The sequence below is a fragment of the Lissotriton vulgaris genome, chromosome 4_1, assembly GCF_964263255.1.
Source record: "Lissotriton vulgaris chromosome 4_1, aLisVul1.2, whole genome shotgun sequence".
NCBI classification, from domain to species: domain Eukaryota; kingdom Metazoa; phylum Chordata; class Amphibia; order Caudata; family Salamandridae; genus Lissotriton; species Lissotriton vulgaris.
This window is the reverse complement of record NC_141691.1, coordinates 1259439828-1259453409: the sequence shown is the minus strand read 5'-3', so window position 1 is coordinate 1259453409 and position 13582 is coordinate 1259439828. Positions and strand designations below refer to the sequence as shown.

Sequence of the window (13582 nt, the reverse complement as noted above, 5' to 3'; positions counted from 1 at the left end):
TATCTGTACGGGAAGACAAAAAGTGGCATCATTCAGGCCGTTTGTTGTACACTACAAAAGCAGGTACATTCTTTAAGGTGACCCTGACATCTTATCATTACTAATATGCAGTGAACGCTATTGCGTTGAGGACTCTAAAACACTGTTACACAGTGACAAGTGATGAGTTCCCACAGTGAGCTATTGTGAATTATTGCCCCTGTGGAACTTCAGTGATGCAGCAGCGATACATTAATACAAACTTACTCAATTCTGTAGAAAGACCATGCTTCAACAGTACCTGGTAGGTCCGCATAAGGCTTTTAGGGCAAAACCAGTGGAGCAATATGGGCGTTAACATGAGCTGGCTACACTCTAAATTGCGCTTAGTGATGGTGTATAACTTGTTGCTAGCAAGATAACAATAAAAGGGCAAGGGTTACCACCAGTTGAGACCTTTGTGTAAACGGAGAACAAAAACAGAATGAACAGTTTGAAATGCTTATGCACATGCCAAGGGGTAGAATCATCACCTCCTTACCTCCAGAAGTAACCAATGTATATGAGAATGAGCACCCAATCCATGTAAATACACACAAACAATTCTGGTAGTTCTCCAAATATTGAGTGATGTTGGAGCCATTTGCTGTTGTTCGTATTTCTCACCTTACAGTTAGTTACACATAGGAGCAAAGCCTTATGCGTGACCTACCGGGTACTGTTGAAACCTGGTCTTTTTACAGAATTGGGTGAGTTCATATTAATGTATCGCTGCTGCATCACTGAAGTTCCACAGGGGCAATAATTCACAATAGCTCACTGTGGGAACTCATCACGTGTCACTGTGTAACAGTTTTTTAGATTCCTCAACGCAATAACGTTCACTGCATATTACTAATGATAAGATGTCTGGGTCACCATAAAGAATGTACCTGCTTTTGTTATGTACAATTAATGGCCTAAATGATGTCATTTTTTGTCTCCCCGACAGGTAGATCCTGGTTCAGACAGGTACACTAATAAGTAGACATTGATTATGAAAGTCCCATGCCACAATTTTTAAAGTATAGATAGTTTCATCTTTTTGGTCCTGAAGAATCGCAAGTAAAAGACACTTAAAGCGGGAAAGATGTTGACCGACACTTTTCAATAAGGACACTCTATCCTGAGACATTACGCTTGGGTACTAGCCTTGTTATTTGTTTTTACTTAGGAAAGGAGACACCCAGAATCAAGTGTGGTTCTCTAGGTACTCCGAACCCTATTTTAAGCACTTCCCTACATCTACACAGTACAGGCCCCACACCCACACTTCACCATACGGCTATTGGATAAAAGATCTCTGGTAAAGTGCCCCTACTACAGGGAGCCCGTTGGGTATTGCACCGCCGACCCAATGAGGAGCCACCCATATGAGGAAGCATGACACCTGAAAGGGTGTGTGAGGGCATTACAATCCATGAATTCACAACTCTAAACCCCTTCTGGGGTGTAGTTGGCTCTGGTTTCCCTTACTGTCAATCCCTCACTTTTTGAGGAACAGCATAATCTTTCTTTTGAATCATAATTATCACACCCTCATAGTTTTCCCCTGATGAATTCCGGCAAGTCAAACCAGCAAAATATTTTTTGGGTAAAAGGCCTGGAAAAAAGCAAAACATGCGGAAATCTGTCTTCCAAAAACCATGATTCAACATTTTATGCCTCGCTTTCCTGCTCAAAAGTCAGATTAGGAGGTATTTGCCACACGTGGTTCTTACCTCGTGATAAATACCTGTCCTATGCCAACAAACTTGTAATGAGGGTCATATTGTCTTCATCCTTCTACTCCATCTCTGGGGAAAAAAACACAGACTGAAAATAGTCCAATCAAATCCACAGTCTTATCAAGCAGTCACTACTCACAAACTTTTTGAACAATGTGTGGTTATAGAGATCCTGTGCCACATACTGTAACCAAAAAAGGTAATTACACCTGAACAATGACTGCCATTCTACAGTAAAATACAGCTCTCTACACCCCCAAACACAGCATTTCTCTACTACACAAAGTAACAAGCATTGTCAAAGCCAATGGTTCTCCCATTTAGGACCTACTGGCTTTCCCTGTGGTTGTTGGTTGTGTTATACAGAATCCTCAATGATGTGCAGCATGGCTATAGAAGAATAAAAAATCCTTTGACACAGCCAGTCGCATAATTTTTATGGACCATGCATGTGTACACCCGCATAATGGTGTGGGTTATTTTTTTAAATTTTCATTTAAGCTTTTCTGTTTTTTAAACAGGTGGAGTGTAGCAACACACAGGGATGGAAGCATCACTGGGGCAGAAGTAGCATATGACCCTAAAAGGGGGGCAGAAGCAACATACGGGTGTGGATGGGGGAAGTTACAAAGAGGTTGTGGGTGGAGGAAGCAACACAGGACATGGGTCTGAAGCAGAGAAAAGCAAACAGGTGAGAGAGAGCAATGTGGAGCTCAGGTGAAAAAACACAAAAGGGCAAGAGAGATAGCAACATGGAGCTGAGAGTGGATAAGCACAGGGTTTAGAAAACAACATGGCAGAAGCAAACGAGGGCAAGAAGGACACAGGTGAAGAAGGACATAGGCAGGAAAGAGCATAATGGAATGCTGAGGGAGGAAGAGAAGCACACTAGGGAGACAGCTGGAAAACACATTCACTCTTGTAAAGTGCTAAAGGCAAAAAAAAAGTACTTCCCTAAAAGTGAGCAGTGGAAGGAAAAGAGTAAGTTGACAATGCTCCAGGGAAGGGACAGACACAAGGTAGACAAGGCAACCCATTAAATAAGAATAGGGCAAACAAGAGTTATAGCAAAGCCAATCAATAGCATGCAATGGTTAGGCTGAAAGCCCCACTTTCTTCTCGTTAAGCCCACAATATGTCTTTCATAACGAGGCAGCTGAGCTGTCTGGTAGGCTCGACTTAAAAAAACAGATGGTAGGGAGGGACAAACTTGTATGAAGGAGTCCATGTGTCATGTCCTGTGATTTCAGGTCTGGGTTGAATCCCAGGCAAGAACAGTTAAGGGCAAGGTATTCTCATCTTATATTACATACCTGTTCAAGCAAACTTAGCCAGTCATGATTTCATCGACTTAGACTCCGCTTCCAGCAAGACACCACCTTGTTCGATATAGGGATATTGGTCTCCAATGCCCATTGTATCAGTGTTAGATTTCCTTTAACTGATGGCAGTGTGTGATCGCTATACACTGTAATATCTGATGACTACATAACTAACTCCATGTGCTATCTATCTCAGCAATATAATATTCGAACTGTTTGTTTTGTTGATAAAAACCCCATTTAAAAAAAATAAAAAGACCATTAACAGGATGTGCTGAAGTGCTTCTGGTCAATTAATTGCCCCCATTCAGCAAGGTAGACCAAAATTTTGGTGAAATGGGGGAACCACATCCACCTCAGCCTAATTTACACTATTGCATAAGCTCATTGGTACTCAAACATTTGTATGAGTCTCAATGCATTTTTAAACACAGCAAATCTTAAGATCATGGCAATACCAATATTTTATTAAGCGCCCCAGCCAAAGTTAATAACAGAAGATGTTGTATGCATACAACCATTACTCAATCAAATTTGATAGATGACGCCTCATCCTTCTTTCAAGCTGATTAGAGGGCACACACCTAAGCATGCCTCTTTCTTTGGTAATGGTGCAAGTGGACTCTCCTTGAGTTGAGTCACAGTTTTGTGAACAGAACTATCTTTCTCCAGTTGGCCATATCACTCTGTATATGTATCTCCTAATGCCCATTTTTTTTATATATTTGCCTTTCCAGTGTTCATGTCTGGTAGTGTCTGTGCTTACCGGTGACTGCTCTCCCTTTGCACTTGTATCTCAGTGTCGATCTTCCAGTGTACGTATCTGCCAAAGTTATCTCTCAGTGCCACTGTATCCCTGAGTCTCTCTGTGTGCATGTCTCTCAGTGAATGTATCTCCGAATGTCAGTGTATGCCAATGATGGTGTCTCCCAATGTCAGTTCAGTGTGTGTGCCTCCTTGTGGAAGTGTCTTTCAATGTCTGTGTCTTCCAGTGATATCTTCCAGTAGCGCCTGGTTTTCCTGTGTCTCCCAGTGCTGTCTCTCCTTGCCTGTGTCTCCCTATTTCTGTGTCTTTCCCTGTCTATGTCTCCTATTGTCTGTAGGATTATTTACAAAGATTCTGCTGTTAATTATTATTGCAGTACTCCTAGCTTACTACCTGAATTCAAGAGTAAAACAAGAGTCCAATAAAGATTAAAGTACAGGACCACCTTACAACCCCTCATAGCAAAATGGCTCTTAGTCTATGTGTCTCCCAGTTTCCTTTCATTCAGTTGTTGTGAGACCTGTCAGCCTTAGGGTGGTCTTCCCCACAACTTTTTGCCTTCTTCCTCCATTTATTTCTGACCTTGTTTTGCGGACCTGAAGACTCTAAACCCTTTATCACTGCTAACCAGTGCTAAAGGGCATGTGCTCTCTCCTCTAAACATGGTATTTTTGGCTTATACGCGATATTTAAATTACTTATAATTCCCTATTAAAGTGAACTATATGTACCCAAGGCCTGTACATTAAATGCTACTAGTGGGCTTGCAGCACTGATTGTGCCACCCACTCATGTAGCTCTTTAACCCCTTCCATGCTCATGACGAGCTCAGCTCGTCATGAGGCACAGTGGAGCTGTGCTGATGACGAGCTGAGCTCGTCATGAAAGGTCCAAAATCACACTTTCCAGCACAGGAGGGGAAAATGCACAGCAGCGATCTGGTTAAACATGTCATTACGACCTGTCAAAATAATCCTCTTGCCATGCCCAAACCTCCATTTTTAATACATATAAGGCACCCCTAGGGTAGGCCCCGGACAGCCCAGACAGCAGGCTGCACTGTATTTAAAAAGTAGGTCATGTACTTTTACGTTTTAAATGTCCTGGTAGTGAAAAACTCTCAAATGATTTTTTCAGTACTACAAGGCCTTTCTCTCCCATAGGATAACACTGGAGTTGCCTTATTACATTCCATTAGTGTAAATTCCAAATGGGGAGAAATAACCAGTTCAAGTTTGGTGTCACTGGAATCATAATTTAAAATTATATTTTATGGTGTCGGATTTTAAATAGCCATTCTGAAAATGCCACTTTTAAAAGGTTGCATTTTCTTGCCTTAGCAATCTGATGCCTGCATCCATCTCTGTTCATATGACTGGATGGGTTGGCAGTGGGTCTTTGTGTATTCCACCTAGGCTGCCACACACAATGGGAGCTTAGGTGTAACTGGATGGGCCACCACTGGCAGGATGGGAGGGAGGAACTGAGTCCAGCCTCATTTACACCTGCATATGCTGGGTCCTGTTTCCAAACAAAGGGCTGCATACACCCTGTAGTTAGTCTGGAGTCAAGGAAGGGACGGCAGGTTGACGGGGGACTTCTAAGGAGAACCTCTAGAAACTTGTCGTCCACTTCAAAGGCATATCTGGGTATAATTACTGGACCTCAGGCACCACTACTTCAGTATACATCTGGACCAGGAAGACGGACTGCTGTGGAGCTGAAGGACAGCCAGTCTGCTGGACATCTGTTTGCTGTGCTGATCTGATATCTGCTTCCCTCTTGCCTGGGGGAGAAGGACTGGACCTGCATCTCTTGAACCCAGAACCCAGAGTGACTCCAATGGCTTGTTGGTTAGCCTCCTGATCTGAAGCCTCAGGGACATACCAGGCTTCCAACAACCTTGCATCTTCACCTGTACTCTGTCATCTGTGAGTCTACCCTGCCAAAAGGTGCCACCTTAGTCCTGGACCCTTGGAAGTGGGCTTAAGGTGCTTTAAAAGACTCTGTGGATCCAGCGGTACAGACGGATCTCTTCTGCTGCACGACGCAACCCTGAGCAGAACCACTGCATCAATGCGGCTGCAGGGATTGGACCCGTCACAATGACTCGCATAGCCGACACAACCCACATCGCCTTTAGAACTGCCACTGCACGATGCATCCTCAGAGTAGGCTCTTGCATCTCTCGTCGATGTCAGCCTCAACAACAACGACGATCTCTGCATTGCAGCCTTGCAGCTTTTCGAAACCGATGCATCACCCCAACTGCACGCCACATCCCTGACACCCAGATTTACATTGCAAGCCCAGTCGATAGGTTCCTCGGGGTTGACACAACAGGACCTTGCACTGCAGCCTTGTGGCATCTTGGAACAGACACATCACATCGCTTTGGCTGGGTGGCGCACCTTCGAGAAGGATCCTTGCAACACTCTGCAACCAGGATTTAAGGTTCTTTGTTCAGCGGGCCTAACTGGGTCCCGGAAGCCGGCCCACACTCCATTACAGTCGGCCTGAACTTGTGACTATGTACAAGTCCTGTGCGACCAGATTTGCACAGTTGGAGCTTTGTGCTTTTTGGTGCTATTTTCACTGAAACCTTACAGATTGACTATCACTGGTTCTAATAATTGAATTATTTTGCCATTTTGGTCTTGTTTTACTTATTAACAATCACTCTATTTTTCTAAAACTGTTGTGGGCTCCTTTTGTGGTAAATGTTTACTGTGCTACACAAATACTTTACACTTTGCCTCTAAGTTAAACCTGACTGCTATGTGCCAACCTACCAGAGGGTTGAGCCCAGGTTAATTTAGGGGTTTGCTTGTGTCTTTTTCTGACAAGGATTGTGATTGCTGCTTGACCAAGGCTAACACCCCAGTCAACCAGTTTCATACAATAATTTTCTAATATAGCATTTTCAATAAAAGTTTTGTTTCTCCTTCCTTTATGTCCGAGATGTTATTGAGCTATCTGTTTACAAGAACAAACCAGAATAGTGAACAAAGAGGCAAGCCAGGAGTTGAACAGTTGATTTGTGTGGGAGAACGCAAGAAACAAATACTTCTCTTGAGACCTGTTGTGACAGCTGATATGGAATATGCATTACTGTGTATGATGCTAGATGCAGCATTATAAAATGACGATTCAGTCTCTGACATGTTTGAAAGCTAGGCGGATACCTCTCAGAATACAAAGTAAGAATAGGTAGGCCATCTGTGTTCGGCTGTCCTAGATTTTCTTATTTGTACCCTCAGAGGGGCTACTTTGATACTATCCAAACTATGATATGTAAGCTCCTATTTGTGCAGCAGATGTAGTGGCACCAGGGCCTAGAGGCCTGAGGGGCCCACTGAACCCTGATTATTGCTGCATTTTATGAGTCGAACAGCAGCTATGGGGGCATTTCCTTCCTTGCACTAGGGCTTGGGACACCCTGGATAAGCTACCGAGGTAATGTATGCTTAATGAAGCCAATTCACAAAGGCATTTACGAGTATGGGAAGTAGTGCTCTTGCAGAACTGTTTTACGTACTATTATACATCTTTGTTAAGCGGCCCTCAAAGTACTTGCCCCCGAATAGCAAAAGTGCAAAATGAGTGCCCTTCTTCCTGGTTGTATTAATTGTATATAATTATGCCCTGAATATTCTCCTTTCATCTCCATTTTAGATGTTTTGGGGTTAATTCAGAAAGGCATGTAAGAGTAGATAAAAGAGTCCTAAAGAAGTAAGCTGTTGCTCTATGTTCTCCAAAATGGCTTTGTGCATAGGCCCCATAGGGCCCGGACCACCCAGCATGACCCCCGCCCCAACCTCATGCAACCCACAACAACTAACCAGTCTGAGAGTGTGGGTAAAAACAGCCATGTTTAATCTTCCAAAACATTCATAAACATGACAAGATTATTATTAATATTCATTGCTGAAGAAGCCTGGTCTTGACCCTAAGGCTCCGGTCAATTATAGGCCTATCTCCTTATTGCCTGCTTTGACGAAAATCTTGGAGAAGCATGTACACACGGTGCTCTCCGATTTTCTGGAAACACACGAGATTCTGCACGCCACCCAATCCGGCTTCCGCCCGAATCTCAGTACAGAAACCGCGTTCTTAGAGGTCTCAGAAACCATTAAAGGGGTTCTGGACACTGGGGGCAAAGCCATGCTGGTGATGTTGGATTTGTCGGCGGCTTTCGACACCGTCCCCCATGACGACCTTCTCGCAAGACTCTATGAGATTGGCCTGCGGGGGACGGTGCTCAGCTGGTTTTCATCCTTCTTAGCTGGCCGCCGGCAAACGGTCTGGGCCTCCCCAGATTCCGCCGTGATGCCGCCTTTGGGAGTCGGGGTCCCACAGGGCTCTATACTGAGCCCAACCCTTTTTAACATCTTCATGACCCCTCTGGCGGCACTGGCGGAGTCGTTCGGGGCCCAGATCGTATCCTAAGCCGACGACACCCAGCTCCTCTTCTCTTGTAAGAGGGGAGGAGACTTTGATGGAGAGAGTATCCGGGATTGCCTTGGGGCTGTTTTTAAATGGTTCCAGCTGAACAGCCTCAAGTGCAATTCCGATAAGTCTGAGGTACTCTTCTTCGGACACCCGCTTCTGCCGTAGCCGCACTGTGGCCCGCCTCATGAACGAGTGTCCCAACACCCACACCACCTTTGAGGACATACTAATAGGAAGAGAAATGTAAACATCAGCATTGTCATGACACCAAAACATCATTCCGTTGTCTCAAAGCAATTCCGGCCGCACATAACACTTAAAACAGGCCAATGACCAGCGCCCTACACTTTTGAAAGCATCGGCCGGTAAGCCGGCGCCTGCGCCAACGTTGCCCCCCCAATCCTGAATGAATGTAAGGAATACCCAAGAGTATCCAGGCCCAAATGTAACAGTGCGTGCTTAAAGACAGGCATTCCCCATGCTCATGTATGAACAGTGCCTGACTATGCCCTGTTGGCCGCATCACCATGTATGCTCCCATCCTGGCCACTGGGCAAATCCCTGCCCCAAGAGCGGGGGACAAGTGGATCGTGGTCCCCTTACCTAAAGGGTCTGTATTGGATCTTCCCAGAACCACCACCAAGCCCCCGCGACCAAGTTTGCATCCTGTCTCTGGAGCCCCCCAGTGTGGTCTGCTTTAGAGGTCCCCACCAGTTCCCCTAGCCGGAATGCCCCATAAAAAGCTAGGGTAAAGGCTGCGCCAAACAAGATGCTCTCATAGTAAGAAGAGCATACTGACCTTAGCACTCCCAGAATGTCCCCTAAGGTTTTTAAGTCTAAGGGCCTCCTCCAATCTTTCTTAACACCTTCAGTCCTTGCCCATCCTGACAGCGCTCTCCTTACTATGAAGGCTACGCTGGGGTTGCGCTAACCTGCCAGTTTGGCAAAGAAGCCTATTGCCGTCACATAAGCCCGTCCATAGGATGACGGCCTCCCCTGTCCCCGCAAGGCTAGCAGGAATTCGCAGAGCGCCCCTGATGAAAAAAGCGCCGCCTGGCTTGTGTGCTTAGCAAATGCCCTGTATGCTTGAAAGTGTTGGAGATATGTCCTCCTAGTGCGCTTGCTCAGTGAGGCTCCCACCAGCCCAGCTACGCCGGGGCTCCAATCCTGGACAGAGATGTCGTGAAAACAGTCATCTGATCCTCCGCCTGCGGGTGATACCTTCGGAAATCCTGTAACTTGGAGCGAGACAAAGCATCAGCAGCCAGATTCTCAACACCTAGGATATGTGCTGCTCTGAAGAGCAGATTGAGCTTTAAACAAGCCAAGACTAAATGCTTTAACAATCTCAAAACGTGTCTGCAAGTAGCTCCCTGCCTGTTAATCGCTTGTACCACAGCCATGTTATCTGACCAAAAGATGACTGACTTGTTTCTAAATAATTCTGCCCAAACTTCCACTGCCACTACAATCGTGAATAACTCCAAAAAGGCTATGTTTTTAGTCAGGCCCATCTCGTGCCAGGATGCTGGCCAGTCACCCCTGCACCAGAGTGATCCCAACACTGCTCCAAAACCGATACTCCCTGCCGAATCAGTGAACAGGCCCAAATCTGTGCTAGATATAGCAGGCTCAGGCCAAATCACCTTACCATTAAATTCCTTCAGGAAGCTGCGCCAAATCCTCAAATCCTCCCTCACCTCAGCCTTTAGCCGGACGTGATGGTGTTTCTGCGTCAAGCCTACCATAACGAGCGATTGACCTCGAAAATGGGCGCCCCATCCGGATGATCCTCAGGGCAAAGTTTAACTGGCCCACCATAACCTGTAGCTGGTGCAGCGTGACTTTGGAACCCGCCAGCGCCGCAACTATTGCATGCAAGAAGGCCTGTACTTTGTCTGCTGGCAACCTGCATTCTCCCTCCGCCGTGTCTATTTCAATGCCCAAGAAGGACAGGCTAGTCGCTGGCCCCACAGTCTTACCGGGGGCTAAAGGAACCCCCAATTCTTCAAACATCTCAACTACCTTGCTCAAGGCTTGATAACACTTACTTGACGCTGGGGGACCCATGATCACGAAATCATCTAGGTAGTGTGCCATGCCTTGTGCCCTGTTCTGAAGACAAAGACCCACTGTAGCATGGAGCTGAACATCTCAAAGCACTTACATGACACCGCGCAGCCCATTGGCATACACCTGTTATAATAAAAATTAGAATTCAGCTGAAAATCCAGCAAATGATAGTCCTCAGGGTGTACAGGCAAGAGCCTGAAGGCTGATTCAATGTCAGTCTTAGCCATAAGGGTCTTGGGTCCTAAATTGCGCAGCCTCTGGAGTGCTGAGTCAAAGAAAGAATATGTAACTGAGCACAGGGACGGATCAATAGCCTCATTAACTGATGCACCCTTTGGCGCTGACAAGTTGTGAATCATCCTGAATTGGCCAGGCTCCTTCGTAGGGACCACTCCCAGAGGTGAACAGATAAAACCTGGCAAGAGGAGGGTGGGGAATGGTCCAGTCACCCGGCCCAGCGCCCTCTCTTTCTCTACTTTTTGTGAAACAACTGAGGGGTGCCTACGTGCTGACAACAAATTATTGCAATAGTCAACTGGGGGTACCCCGTAAGCTGGAATGTGGAAACCCTTAGAAAACCCCTCAAATAAAGTCCTGGCTGCCTTCCTGTCAGGGTACTGATTGAGCCAGAAAATCAGCTTCCCCATATCCACTGGCGTGGGTAACTTACTGCTGAGGAGGGGGCTTGGGCTCTCTCCCTTTCTCTTTGGATTTCTTAATGCATTTGAACTCGGGATGGGAGGAGTGGCCGCAGTATGCACATACGTGTTTGAATTTACATGCACCCTGGGGCCAGGTGCAAGCCTTCCGGTTAAAGGCCCAACACGTCCCCCTTTTGTCCCCAGCGCCACCTTGGGAAGTCCGAAAGGGCCATTTCATTGGTGCTTTATTGTTGACACTCTCTAACCATACATTTACTTCTGTCTGGTCCCAACCCATGTCAGGATCATCAACCTTGGCCCATCTAAAGTTCCTATCATAATCCAACCAAGCCACTCCTCCATACATTGTTTGTACTTTCAAAATCCTATTGCCATAACATATCAAGGGGATGGCCAACTCCGGCTTCTTCTCTAACATCACAAAAAAAATCGATTAAAACCAAACAACCAATTAGTGATGGATTCCTCTACCCTTGGTTTCCTATATCTAAAGGAGTCCTCCTTGCCATCCTTCTCTTTAGACTCTACCTCTCTTCTCCTAGGTCCAATTAAGGAGAATATATCCACAAATTTGCCCTTCCAAATCTTTTCCTTTGTTTACGGCTTAACATGCGCCGCAAACTTACCACGCTTGGATAGCACAGACTCATGGCCCCCTATTGGTATACAACCCTTATCTAATTATTTGCCTCCTGCCTCCCCTGTCTTACCTGCAGAGGACCCTGCTGTCGGTGGTGGTGCGGGGGCCGCTTGACCCACCGCCTGGGGAGGTGTGCTCAAAACCTTCTCATGCGCTTTGGCCAAGAGGGCCACCTGTTTATTTAGTTCACCCAGCACTCCCCCGGAGCCTGCAGCTGGGGCCCATGGTGCTACCGCCGCGCTGACTCTGGGAGAGCCTAATTGTGCCAAAAGCGTCACTACCGTGGACAGTATGGTGGCTGTACCCGCGTGTCCACCCTCTACTGCAGACCCAGCCTGAACAGAGGCGGCTGGAGTTACCCCCACTTGTGATGCCTCATGCGTGATGGGAACTACCAATGGGCCACCTCTGGTACTATAGGAGTCGGGGGATTAGGAGACAGCACCAAGGCCTTTAAAGCCCCTCGAATCTCAGCCAAGATTGTGCCCACGTCATCCCACCCATCTGCTGTTGGCATGCTGACTGGCAGCTGGGGCTGTGGGGGGACGCTGGGCGCAGGCACTGCTGGACTAGCAGGTATGGGAACCACTGGGATTGCATTGGGCACTGGTGCTGCCGGCCCAGAGGGTACGGGAACCACAGGAACTGCAACTGGGTGTACTAGTGGCACTGGAAGCCCCAAATCCGGCAAGCTTGGGACTGGTGTTGGAGGGGCACTAGGTCCCGGCATTACTGGGGGGATAAGTGCGGGGGTGAGTCATTTGTGATCTTAGGTCCCTTCCCCTTCTTATTCACCCTGGGCCTTTTCACTAGAGGAGGGAAAGCTGCTTTAGGAGGTACTATGGCTCGCCGTGGCCGTGTCCCAGGGGTTGGCTCATCTACCTCAACACTATCAGACACTGGCGCCTCACCCCCTTGATCATCTTCACTATCCTCGTCATCCCTGCCCAATTTTGCCAGCACAAGCTTCAACAGCTGCACAATTTCTGATTCCCCTTCTTTACGTTTCTGGTTGCGCTTGGGTGGCATTATGACACCTTTGTGAAGTTTACTGCTACTACTGCCCAGTTGCTTACTCCGCTGCAATGCCGCCCACTCTAATTAATGTAGTCCTCTTGATTGAGCCTAGCACATTCAGTGGCAAACCGGCCTCTCCGGCCTTCCCAAACACTCTGCGGGCTAGCCTGCCCTTCCAACCACCACCCCGAGTGTTCAATTGCACCGACCTTTTCCAATGATGCGCGCTGAAAAAACTAGTGCAATCCCGCTTTAACCACTACGCCCCTGTATCCCTGCAGTCCGCACGCTCTCTCCAATACCACCCAGCAGCATAAGGGGGACTGATTACTTCCTGTATCCCCGCTAAAAAACTGCCAATGCCCGCTGCGCGGCAAGCCTGCCACCAAGCACCGCGAGAACCGACAGCACGAGGGATCGCGGCCGATCAACAAAGCTTGCCTTCCCCAGAGAGAAACCTCCCCGCGAGCACACCAGTGATCCCGAACGCGGGCACGAACGCTAGCACACAACGCTCCTACAAACGATAAATCACAATTCTAGCAGGCTCACCACCCACCTCCTGCCTCTGCGCTCCTGTACTTCTTTCCCCCAGGCAACTGAATCCAGCCTACGCACCCCCACAGTATCCCGCCTAAACCGCCAAGAGCCGATCCCCCCTCAGGCAAGCTTCAGACCCACTCAAGAAGAACACCCAGCGGGCCCCAAACCACAGCCTCCCACCCAAACCGCCAAGAGCCGACCCCCCCTCGGGCACCTCTTCTACAAAATTACATGAATGCTGCCCGCGGAATGAAAGGTAACGCACGCGGTGTGGGTAGCGGATCTCCCTGCACCCTCTTTCCGCAAGCCCCCAGAGCCCCAACACCTCACATCGACTTCCGTGACGCCCTAGCAGCCCGAGA

At 47.5% G+C, this 13582-nt stretch overlaps 1 pseudogene; it reads right to left on the bottom strand.

Annotated features, from left to right (window-relative positions):
• Window positions 1-11024: 11024 nt before the first annotated feature.
• Window positions 11025-12689, bottom strand: LOC147723115 (uncharacterized; annotated as a pseudogene).
• Window positions 12690-13582: the final 893 nt, after the last annotated feature.